Source organism: Canis lupus, chromosome 29, assembly GCF_003254725.2.
Source record: "Canis lupus dingo isolate Sandy chromosome 29, ASM325472v2, whole genome shotgun sequence".
Taxonomy (NCBI): Eukaryota; Metazoa; Chordata; class Mammalia; order Carnivora; family Canidae; genus Canis; species Canis lupus.
The window spans coordinates 12,877,255-12,889,893 of record NC_064271.1 but is presented as its reverse complement, the minus strand read 5'-3'; the positions used below and the strand labels follow the sequence as shown (position 1 = coordinate 12,889,893).

Genomic DNA, 12,639 nt, shown 5'->3' with positions numbered 1-12,639 from the left:
TTATTTATTCATGAGAGACACAGAGAGAGAGGGAGAGACAGAGACACAGGCAAAGGGAGAAGCAGGCTCCATGCAAGGAGCCCGATGTGGGACTCGATCCCGGGTCTCCAGGATCTCACCCCGGGCCTCAGGTGGCGCTAAACTGCTGCGCCACCAGGGCTACCCCGTATGTGTTATTTAGAAAATGTATTGCAAATTCTGGTTTGCTTGTCTTCCAAAAAGTCTCATAAAAAAACATGTACTTCTGAGGATTGGAGCCTAATTTCTACATAAATTGTCTATCTATCTAGATAATCTATAAATCTATAATCATATATTATGCATGCTTTGGATAACCATCTAAATAGTTACAAATTGATTTGGGGAATTCTCTGAGGTTCAACACATTGCTCTCTTTGATATCCATGTTAGAATATCCATTGGATTTTTTTTAACCCAAACAGACTTTTCAGCATCTGGAACTGTTTTCAAGGAAGAAGAGTGGGTGAGTAGATCCAATGGTGAGCACTTGATTTTAGTTAATTGTACTTTATGATGGGTATACGCTGCTTTAAAATTACTGTAATAGAGCCATGGATGACAGCTGCCTCATTTCCAGACAAATGTAATCTAAATTAATTTAAATAAACTAAATTAGTTATCTCTACCTTATTCTTATACAAGGTTGTAGTGACAATGAAATAATATGATTCTTCCAAGTAGCTTAAGTTATTTAAGAATTGGATCAAAATTTCTTCTGCAGGGATTCAAGGTTCTAATTTCTGATCCCGAGCTATGTTGTAGATATATGAAAAGAGAACATGGTAGAGATTAGTAGTCAAGACTCTAGAGCCACACTGCCTGGGTTCCACCTCTTGGCTCTAGAGTTCACTTGCTGTGTGACCTAGACAAGCTAACTCAACCTTTCTGAGCCTCAGTTCTTCTTTGGTAAGGTGTGGTAATAACATCATCCCCTTGTTGGGTTGTTTTAAAGGTGAAATGAGTCATTATTTAAAATGTTTAATGCAAGCCATTTAAAGTGCTTAATGGGCATAGTAAGACCCCCTCCCCGCACCCCCCCCCACATCCATGGGTGTATTATAATTATTATCACTGTGTTGATTAAGTGTCATTTGCTTTGGGGAAGCAGACCTAAGGCAACTATTGGCCTGTTGTATAATATTGAAGATATTTAAGATATAACTGGGGCAGGATCCCAGCACTTGTTCTTGTAATTCTTCTGGGTCTGAGAAAGCAATACTTTTTGTACTTGTCCTACTCTCCCACCTTACCTGTGCTCTGACACCAAGTATCATCCCTGGTTCACATTACTGAATACTTCTAAGACAATGTAGATGTTAAGACCATACTAAAAATAAGTAGCCACTTATTTGCTTTGGATGTTGAAGATTAGGATTCAGGTTAATTCAAACATTATTCCCCTCAAACATCATTCAGATGATTTTTCTTTCTGTGTTCTTACATAAGTCCTTAAATAAGGTTCTAGCTAACAGTGAAGGCAAGCTAGAACTTTCATTAGTTCCCTCACCATAAGAGCAGCAAAAACAATCTTTGTTCAGACTAAAGATTGCAATGCTATCATTAGTAACGCTAAAACTTATTATCTAATAATAAATTAGATACTAAAACTAAAACTTGGTTATCTGATTTCTGAAGACAGTGATTTAGTAGAATTTTTAAAGTACAAATTTATACATTAAAGTAAGTTTTTAGCCTCAGTTTTTGATTTGGAAGATTACAACATTCTGCATGAAGTAACAAGAGATGGCAAGGTGGAGGGCAAGAAATGACTGAAATAAAGATGGAATAGCACATCAGTCGCCAAAGGCACAACATAAATACTGCCCCACTCCAAGGTACAGGGAAAAATAAACAGGAATGAAAACTCACTACTAACTTCAATACAAAGAGTTTTGAAATTAAAAATATATCAGGGCACCTGGGTGGCTCAGTGGTTGAGCATCTGCCTTTGGCTTGTGTTGTGATCCCGGGGTCCTGGGATCAAGTTCTACATCGGGCTCCCTGCAGGAAGCCTGCTTCTCCCTCTGCCTATGTCTCTGCCTGTTTCCCTGTGTTTCTCATGAAAAATTAACTTTAATTTTTAAAAAATGAAATTAAAAATATATCATTTTGCTTTTCCCTGAGGCTCTGGTTTGAGATACTGTGGATAAAAATTTATCTTCTCACTAAGATTCACTTCAGTCAAAGCCATTTATATCCACTACTGACAGATCACAAACCCAGTAAGGAAGGACCACATGTGGTGGCTTTCCTTGTGGTGTGTCATGTAATGTTTTAATATGGTTTATTAAATTTCAATAAAGACAAGTTTTTCTGACAATTCAATAAGGCATAAACTCATCAAGAAGTAAAGGGAGTAGGTAGGGGACGTTTGGGAAATGTTCTCTTTCTAAACTATAAACTACCACTCAGTGTCTTAGTACTTAAAACTCACTCATTCTGAAGACTTAGTTCTAGCTCTCTCAATCATGTACACATGACCCAAAGGCTGGAAAAGAAAGGGGAAAAAAGAACTTAAGGGCATTTCAAAGTTTATTGTTAGCTTTACGATAGAACTCAATGAAATCAAAGAAAACAGCAACTGTGGCTATATTTGACATAAATGGACAAATCTTACCTAAAAGCCCTGCATACAGTCATGTATGTGAAATAGATCATTTTGACAGTCCTGAGTGCTTCATGGGTTCTAAATATTTTATGCCTTCCCCATTTGTTAATGCTTCCAGTCAAATACAGATATAGAGAGAAATACAGCAGGTATTTCTAGCAGTCAGACGCATTTAATAGACTATAGATAGAGTATGCCTGGCTTCTAAACTTAGGCTTGTTTCATTCACTTAGAATCTCAAGAAAGTATTTGTAAACTCAATGTTGTGTAATCCTGGAAAAGTATGCAGAATAGTAGATTCCGTAACTTTTTAACATGTTTTCTAAAGACCAGTTGTTTTTCACATAAATGAAACTGTCTGACCCCAGATAAGAAAAGCATTGGAGATTTCTGTTGTGCTTTAAATAAATATTCAGAGTTCCTTCCAAAGATCACATTGTGGACATTTTCTCATGGTAAACATTTGAGTTAGCAAATATAAACCCTACCAAAGAAAAAACACCACATAGCTTGAAAATCCTAAGACAACATTTGCTTCTTCAACAGACATTGATAAGACAATGTATGCTCAAACTAGGGACTATGTTCTCCTTGGAAACAGAACCAAAGAAAGAAAGCAAGCTGGAAAGAATGCGTTAAATGGAGTTTGAAGGTTTTCTGTGTGCTTAACAAAAATCCATACTGTATCATATCCCTTATAACATTAAAAATCGATCTAGACTCTAGTTCAGTGGCTCTTCACAAAAAACTCTGAGTTATAACAATCGCCTTCTACCTCTTCTTTCATTGACTCATAGAGCTGCCTCCCTTAGCTCTGCTGTCCTTTTTCTTTGGTTTTTCTGTTTGTTTTAAAAATACCCTTAAGAATATTCATGATATTAAAAGAATGAAGTATAGGATGATATGTATTGTACAATCTCAATTGTATAAAAGGATAGACATCAGACTTTCTCTCAACTCTAAGTGGCTTTTTCTTTATTATTTTCTGCATTTTTCTTTTTAAATTATATATTTTTTAAATTTAGATAATTTCTACCCCTAACATGGGGCTCAAATTCACAACCCTAAGATCAAGAGCCACATGCTCTACCTACTGAGCCAGCCAGGTCTCCTCTGCATTTTTTTTTTTTCATTTTCTAACACTTCTAAAATATACTGGTATTGTTTTTATAAATCTGAAAGTAAACATTATTATAGGCTTTTAATCCATTATCCACATATCTGAAATATTGAAAATGAAGTTTCTCATGATTTTAGCACTCCTTCATTTGGCAGCACAACCTGAACTGACCTAGCAAGAAACTATTTACAGCCTTTATCCATCTTGTGAGAATCCTGACATATTACTCTGCAGAAATACTAATGTGTTTGATTACGGAGTTCTGTCTCAGACTTCACTGGGTTTTTACAAAATTTATAGTCCATGTGTCATATTTCCAAAACCTAAAAAGTTCTGAATTCTGAAACACATTTCACCCTAAGCATTTCAGATGAAGAATTGTGTATCTTTCATAAAGTAAAAAAATTAGTAAGATTTTTCATGAAGCCTAAACGCTATATATTGATGGTCGTGATCCAATGCCATTGAGAACTCAGATGTGACTACTAGATATTTTGTTCTATAATGAAATAGGTCATAGTAAAGAAGATAACTGACAAACATTAATTTTTAAAACTGTTGTAGTAAATTCTATTTGCAGTAAGATCCACTAGCTCCTTCCCTTTGGAAGTCTCCATAATTTTGAAAATGCTATAATTGGATATTTTCTTATCTGATGCTTCCTTATGTGAGATTAACCTAAGGAGGCTGGACAAACACTATCATTCCTAAGTCCTAATATTCAGTGAGGTAAAGTCATTGATTCTACTAATATCCAGCAATACTCAAGTTAGACAAGTGCTTCTGATTCCCGTGATAATGTGTTTTGTTGTTTTTTTTCCAGCATACCATTCTGCCTTAAAACTTTGGAACAAACTTTTTTTAAACATTTGGTTTTTTTAAAAGAACTTTTCCCATTTTCTACATACAGTATGAGGTAGAGCAAACACTATGAGTGCTGAGGTCAAACCAACAATGTCTCCCCACTTAGGAGACCCTGACCTTGAATAACTTATTGAACCTCTCTGATCCAGCTTCTCATCTCCAAAATGGAAATCATCATAGGTAAACTTTAAAAAATTCTAGCACATAGGCTGCAGTGGGTGGATACATGATCCCCACTAGCTTTGATTTTCCAAAACAGTATCGGGTAACTCAGGCAAAGACAGTTTAATGACAGTTTAATGGAATTTTATTTTAGATGACAATTTGGTTTTGTTTGTTTTTACACTTCAAATTTTTAGAGCTGGTTAGTCTTGGATAATTTTATATTTATTAAATTGAACTTCAAAGACTGTCACCAGTTTTGAGAAAAATAATCTCATTTTAGTGTATGCAGGAATGGATGCTGGATCGCGGCACAACTCAGTCACTTATTTACAAGTTAAGTTTTAAAAACTGTTCTGTTTTCTTCAGTCATCTTTCTCAATGGTCAAATTGTCATCCTATCTGTGTTACAGAAATGAGTTTTTTTTAGCATTAAGTTTGATTCAGATATCGAGAAACTTACATATTTACATATTACATTATATATAATATATTTTATATATAAATAAGTAAGTGCTCCATATATGCATATGTATATGGAGAAAGAGAAAGAGAGAGGCAGAGATAGAGAGACAGAGACACACAGGGTGAGTTCACTACATAATTTCCTAAAATGCTTTGAGTGTATGAACAAGTGAGGAAAGCATTTACATATGTATTTTTATTTTATCAATAAAGCCTTATGAATTCACAGGACTTACGAATTTATTTGGGCTAAGTAAGAAGCAGGAACTCCTGGAGATAAAGACCCAGGAGGAGTTGATCACCGCTGCCAAGAAACACAGCACTAAGAACAAGTGTGCAGCCCCTAGGGCACTGACGTGCAATAAGAGGTAGGAGCAGCAGCTGGTGCAGATGGAGGGCAACCATGGAATTTCAGTGAGAGGCCCTGGAGAATGCCAATACTGACACCGAGGTGCTCTAGAATATGGGCTATTCCTCCAAGGCCATGAAGGTTGCCCAGGACAACATGGACACTGATCAAGATGAAGAGTTAATGCAGGCCATGGCTGACCAACAGGCACGAAGCAGAGGAGATTTCAACAGGTATTTCAAACCCTGTAGGATTTGGAGAAGAGTTTGACCAGGATGAGCTCCTGGCAGAATGAGAACTACAATAGGAGGAACTGGACAGGAATTTGCTGCAAATAAGTGGACCCGAACCAGTCTCTCTTCCAAATGTTCCCTTTCTAACCTTACCATCAAACCCACGTGCCTATACCCTGTCTGGCCTTCCCGGCACATGCACACACCTACCCGTTGCACAGGCTTCCAGAGTCTGGCCGGCCCCGGCCCACATGGGACCAGTTCGATGGCTCCAGCCCAGTTCTCTATTTCCTTCATGTTGTCCTCTTCCTCTTCCTTCTTCTTGAATCTTCCTCCAAAGCAGCAGGGCCACATCACTGCTCACTCTCTGTGTAGTGGTCTGCACCCAGCCAGACTGGGATGGGGAGGGGAAAAGGGAAGGAAGTGGAAGGGGAGGATGGGAGGTGCCTTATGTTTATAATGTGGAATTTCTGTCAAATAAACTGTATTTGCAAATCCAACATAGAGCTTCTGGACTACGCTAATTTCACTGCTGAACCACAAAGGAAAGGGTTACCATTTGTAGTTGAAATGATCTGAAAGTGTAGCCTCTGTCCTTTTTAAGTCAGTGTACTTGTCGCACTTCTCTTTGTAAGACTCGTATGGCACTGGCAGAAAAGTCGTTTTTTTGAAACCCATAAGCTTTTCCTTGTACTTAGCTCTAATCTGATTTTGCTTTCCTTGAGAGCTGTATTTCTGTTCATTGCCTGTGTCCTGGCCCCTCTGTTTACCACTCTGCACAATCCTCACTCTTACTCCCCTGGTTTTTAGTAGTTTGTGACACTGATTTGGAATAGATGTGTTCTCTTGAGAGCATGTGAGACTGCAGAGTTAAATTTGAGCTATATATTTTTCTAACATAGCTCTAAGATCCTTGTTGCTATTTGTGATAACTGATACTCATTGGAAACATGTGCATTCATTTATATTCAGATGCAATTATGTTTTGCACTATTAAATATCTCAATTAATTTTCATAAAGAGATAATTTGGAGATTAGGTCAAACAATAATTTGAAATACTTCTAAAATAAAAACCTCTAAGAAGGTTAATGATATTGTGTACATCCCAATATAAAATAGATATTTCCTTGACTAACCCTTGGAAAGTGACTTAAACTAGTTTGCTAAAAATAATGTTATTTGATATCATCTTATAATATGAGAGACTTAGCAAAACTTAACTGTAGGGTGTCCCTTATCTTTGTGAAAAAAGTATTATTAAAACAATTCATCCTAGATGTAAATGTGACATATCACACAGTAAAGACAGTTGTATTATCTTACACATAATAACTATCATCTATAATAAGCAATTTATTAATTATAAACTTATCCACTTATTAATAGATTCAAAAAAGAAATTCACAACTTTCTCTTTTCTATACCCAATAATGGTTTCTATATGAAATAAAATTTATAAAGCTTCATGTCTTAATTAGATTCTGAAATTCAAAATTTAGAGAAAACTATGTTGGCTTTTCCCCTTATATTAACTTATCAAGATTATTTCCTTTCATTAGGAAGGAAAATGTTCCATCCCACAAACAAACAGTATTAACCCAGAGTACTCAAATAAAGACCTTCTACTTCAAACAATATTCCACCCATTTATTTATTTTTATTTTTAAAAATATTTTATTTATTTATTCATGATAGACACACAGAGAGAGGCAGAGACATAGGCAGAGGGAAAATCAGACTCTCAGCAGGGAGCCCGATGCAGAACTTGATCCCAGGACCCCAGGGATCACATCTTGAGCCGAAGGCAGCTGCTCAACCACTGAACCACCCAGGTGCCCCTTCACCCACTGATCTATATCATTTGCCAAAGAAAAAGATATCTTTGATTATCCTTTATCCATTTGACTTGGAAGTCTCATCATACAGATACAATCAGGATTCCTTCCCTATATTTTGGACATTTAAAGAAGGGAAACCAAATTGACTATCAGGATCAATGGATCACTGGGATGTCTGAATTTCTGCTTCTGATGAATGAAGCAAGAAGTCATGAGAGCCAGACATTATTCATTACTTTTAGAAACAATTTTTAGACCTTTACCATGTGCATCGGTTGGCTATGTCTATGTCAGAGAATGAAAAAAAAAGTACAAGATTCTTTCATATTGTGTCCAATAATCCTTTTCTCATGCACTATTTGGGTTGACTAGTGACAAAAGTGCTAGCAATGGGAAACAACAGACATCTAGACATATCTGTTTGATGTCAACTCTATTAATAATCACCACTTCCTCAAATAACAAAGAATTTACAAGTGGTTACTCAAAGGAAATAGATGAATTTGATTTTATTTCACTAAATAGAATCCTAATGGTTTAAGATTACTAACATACTTCCTAATTGACCTCACTTTCCAATGACATTAAGTAAAATAATTCCATTTCACATTTACCAATCACTGGTAGTAGAAACTAAAGATTCTAATCAACTACGTCTCAAAAGATGAGAGGTACTACATGGCCTGGTTTGCTTGAGACAGTCCTGATTAATGTCTATTTTCTCTGGGTAATATTAATCATGCCATTTTCTGTTGTCATCCTGGTTTGAATTATAAATTACATAGTCTTCTTAACTATACTTGATACTCACAAAATACTTCAAAAATCTCACCAGGAATGGCACCTTACTAACACAAAGCATTAGATTTCTCGCATCTTGTCAATTTGTATTAATGGCAAAAGATAGATTTTTTAGATATGCAAATCATATGCATAAAAAGTATGCCTTTCACACTAATGTTTATTAACAATAGCCAAAAGAAAGAAACAACGCAAATGTTCGTCAACAGATTAATGGATAAACAAAATGCAGTATATACATACAATATAATATTATTCAGTCTTAAAAAGGAAGAAAATTCTGACACATGGGACAACATGGATGGACCTTAAAGACATTAGGCTAAGTGAATAAACTAGATTACCTAGAAAAATCAAATTCAAAAATATAGAAAGGGGTGTTACAGGGGTTAGGGAGAGAGAGGAATAGAGAGTTACTATTTACAGGGTTAGAGTTTCAATTTGGAATGATGAAAAAGTTTTGGTTGACAGTGGTTGAACAATAACATGAATGTATTTAACGCTACTGAAGTGTACATTTAAAAATGCCTAAAATGGTAAATTTCATATTAGGTACATTTTACCACAATGGAAAAAAAAGGCATGTATTAAAAGTAGGTGAAGGGAATTAAAAGGTACAAACTTCCAGTTATAAAATAAATAATTCATGGGGACCTAGTGTACAGCATGGGGAATACAGTCAGTAATATAATAATTTTGTGTGGTGACAGATGGTAACTAGATTTATCATTGGGTTCACTTTGTAATATATAAAAACATTGAATCACTATCATATACACCTGAAACCAACAAAATATTATATATAGGTCAATTGTACTTCATTTTTTAAAAAAGAAAAAAATAAGGAAAGTAATACAAGTCTTGTTAATTAATTTTTACATATGTTTTAATAATTTACTATAGCTGTTTTTATTGAAAACAAGTAAAAGCTAGCCACGTGTCAAGATCTTGATGCCATACAAGGAATTTTGATAATACTAGCTGTATCTCAAGTGCCATAATCATATGCCTAAGATCCCTCCTTTATGTTATTATTAAGAGACTCTACAACCATTTTACATAAACTTTGTCAGTTGACTCAGCAACTATCAAAAGCATTTTGTTAGCTCCACCTAAACTTCTTTGGCTTAAGGTCGAATCTTAAAATCAGCAATCATAATGAATACATCAGAGTTGATTATTTTAATTCAGATCAGAACAGAAAACCTTTTCAGGATATTTAGTTGTTACTGCCTGTAAGTTATCAATTGTTATTATAACACCTCATCACCTTCTTGCTGCTCTGAATTGCTGTCACAACATTTCCTTTACTCATCTCTTTAAAACTACCATTGTAATCTATGGTTTTCAGTTTCCTGCTTATCAAGCACAACTATCCATATGCCTGAAACACTCTGGAGTGTATGCTTTTCCTCTCTTGTAGTCTCTCACCATTAGACTCAGAAGAAACAGCTAAGTCACCAGACCCCACACTTCAATATAAAGGGCTGTTTCTGCTCCCATTTTGAGAGTAGATTTTTACTGGAGTAAGGGGAAACCATATGGAAGACTAGAGAGGCCAGAAGCTAAGAGAGCCAGTAGAAAACGGGACTGCCACTATTCTTAATCTGCCTCCTCTCTTTCATTCCTGCATTCCCTTGGTGCCTCCGCAAATGTATTGCCTCTTCTCAGCTCTGTGTAATTGTATAATACAATGAGTAAAGCAAAAATAGGAGAATGTACTCAGGAGCTAGACACTCCAGATTCAAATTTTTGCCCTAGCATTTGCTATGTAAACTTGGACAACTTCTTTAACCTCTCTAGGGCTCAAGTTTTGTTTTTTCTTTTTTGCTTTTTTTTTTTTTTTTTGCTTTTTTTAAATAAAAAATGTGGATATAATAACATCACTTACTTCTGAGGGTATTATGTAAAATGTTTAAAGTACTGTTAGAAATACTTGGCATATTGCTAGAAATCAAATATTATTAACTCTCCTCATGAACATGATTCCTTTATCACTTGGTAATTGCATACCCAGTCTTGATGAAAAATAACAATTCAAGTTCCAAATATTTCAAATAACTCAATCATTAAGTATAAGCCTTAAGTAACCACTCTTTCTTATTCCTTTTATTATATTTATATGGTCATTGAGAAGGATATATCTATCTTATCCCTTCGAATCTATTACTACAGTATAAGGGTGTTAGTAGTCAGAATGTGTAGGTTATAATCCTGGTTCCATTACTCATTGAGTTGCATGAATGTGAACAAGCTACCTGATTTTTTGATGCAGAATTTCCTAATGAGTAGAATAGGAATACTTTTATTATTTATTTATAGGTTTGTTACGTGTATTAAAACAATTATCCCAATGCCTATCAAATAGTACCTGATGAAAAAACATCTCTGTAAACTGCAAGCACGAATAAGTAAGAAAATCTTCTTAGGAGGAAACAGAATAATAGGGGAGAGACAAAATAATTTAAAAGAACATAAGAAGTACCCTCAAAATATAAGGGACGATAATAAGAGTGAGGTAATAAACAGTTTAAAGGAAGAACTAACTGGAGATAACAGGTGTGAAAATATAATAGTCAAAATAAAGAGCTACCTTGATAAGTTGAATGGCAAAGGAAACACAGATGAAAATGGTCAAGTGATGCAATTACAATAGAAAGCATGAGGCGGTTGAAGAAATAGAAAAGAAGGGCTATGGAGGAGAAAATACATGTCTACACTATAAAAAATAGTTTGAAAATAAGAAAAAGTAGTGGAGGAGCAACAATATATTTAAACATGTTAATTAGTAATCAGCAATTTTCCAAAATTAAAGAAAGATAAAAAGAAAGATAAAAACCTTAAAGTGGGTCACAGAATGACAGTTTAGATAAGAAAATAATCCAAACAAGTCATATTGTAATAAATTTAAACAATACCAAGGACAAAGAGAAAATTCTAAAGGGTTTCAGGGAAAACACTACCAACAAAAAGAAAAAAATAATTCAAATTGACATTGTACTACAATATAGCAATAATGTATATAAGAAATATACAAATTATATTTCAAAGCATTGAAGAAAGCTTAAGCCTAAAATTTATAGGATTAAAATTAGTCATTCTCAAGGATACCACATCTGAGAATTTCTTCCGCAACAAAATACTCTGTAATGCATTCTTAAAAAGGTAAACCAACAAGAAGAGAAATAAATTCAAAAAGGTACTAGGAGGGGTGCCTGGATGGCTCAGTCAGTTAAATATCTATCTTGGGCTCAGGTTGTGATATTGGGGTCCTGGGATCAAGCCCGGCATCGGGCTCTCTGCTCCATAGGGAGCCTACTTCTCCCTCTCCCTCTGCCTGCTGCTCCCCCTGCTTGTTCTCTCTCTCTCTCTCTCTCTCTCTCTCACTAAAGTACTAAGAAATATGGAAAATAAGGATGAATGAATAAATAAAGTGTACTGTGGTCTAAATAAAAATTTGCTCCTTCTACCCAGGAAGAAAATTATATCCATAAATATACAAAACTAAGTTATTTACTCTATATTATCCAATACAGTAGCTACTGGCCATATTTGGATATTTAAATTAAATTAAATTAAATTAAAAATTAAGTTCCTCAGGCAGTCATAGTAGTCACACTTTGAGTGCTCAATAGACATGTGGCTGGTGACTACTGTTGGGTAGCACAGTTATAGAATGTGTCCAACATCATAGAAAGTTCTGTTCTACAGTGCTGTTGTAGATGATATGCCACATGGTAATTATGGGTGACAGTCAGGAAAAGAGGGTCAGTAGAGGAAAGAGAGTGTCTTGGGAGATATATCTCTTCCAGAGGAAGACGTACATAATGACATATGCAAGATACTGATGTAATAAAAGAACTATAAATACGTTATATTAGGTCTAATTAACAGAAAGAAAAAAAACAAATACATAATTTCTACAATTAAGATATTTTACCACTTCAAAGAAAGAAAAATAACTTTGTATGTAATTGAAAACTTTGGTATAATAGAAATAAGTTATAACTAAAATTACAATAAATATAAATGGATAAAGTATTTAATAGTGACTCTCGATAGAATGCTTAAAAATTGATTCAACAATATTAAATTACCTATAAGAGCTATTCATTAGTGACAAAAAGATGCAGAAGGAGAAGAATTAAAAATAAAGTGAGGAGAGAAGGAAAACGA

The 12,639-nt window shown here is 34.8% G+C and overlaps 1 protein-coding gene and 1 pseudogene across 3 annotated transcripts in view; one reads left to right on the top strand and one right to left on the bottom strand.

The window, feature by feature from the left end:
• Positions 1–12,639, bottom strand: part of NKAIN3 (sodium/potassium transporting ATPase interacting 3) — a 612,786-nt gene that overhangs the window by 411,685 nt on the left and 188,462 nt on the right. The gene's annotated exons all lie outside the window — the stretch shown is intronic.
• LOC112678346 (charged multivesicular body protein 4b-like) lies at positions 4,778–6,148 on the top strand (annotated as a pseudogene).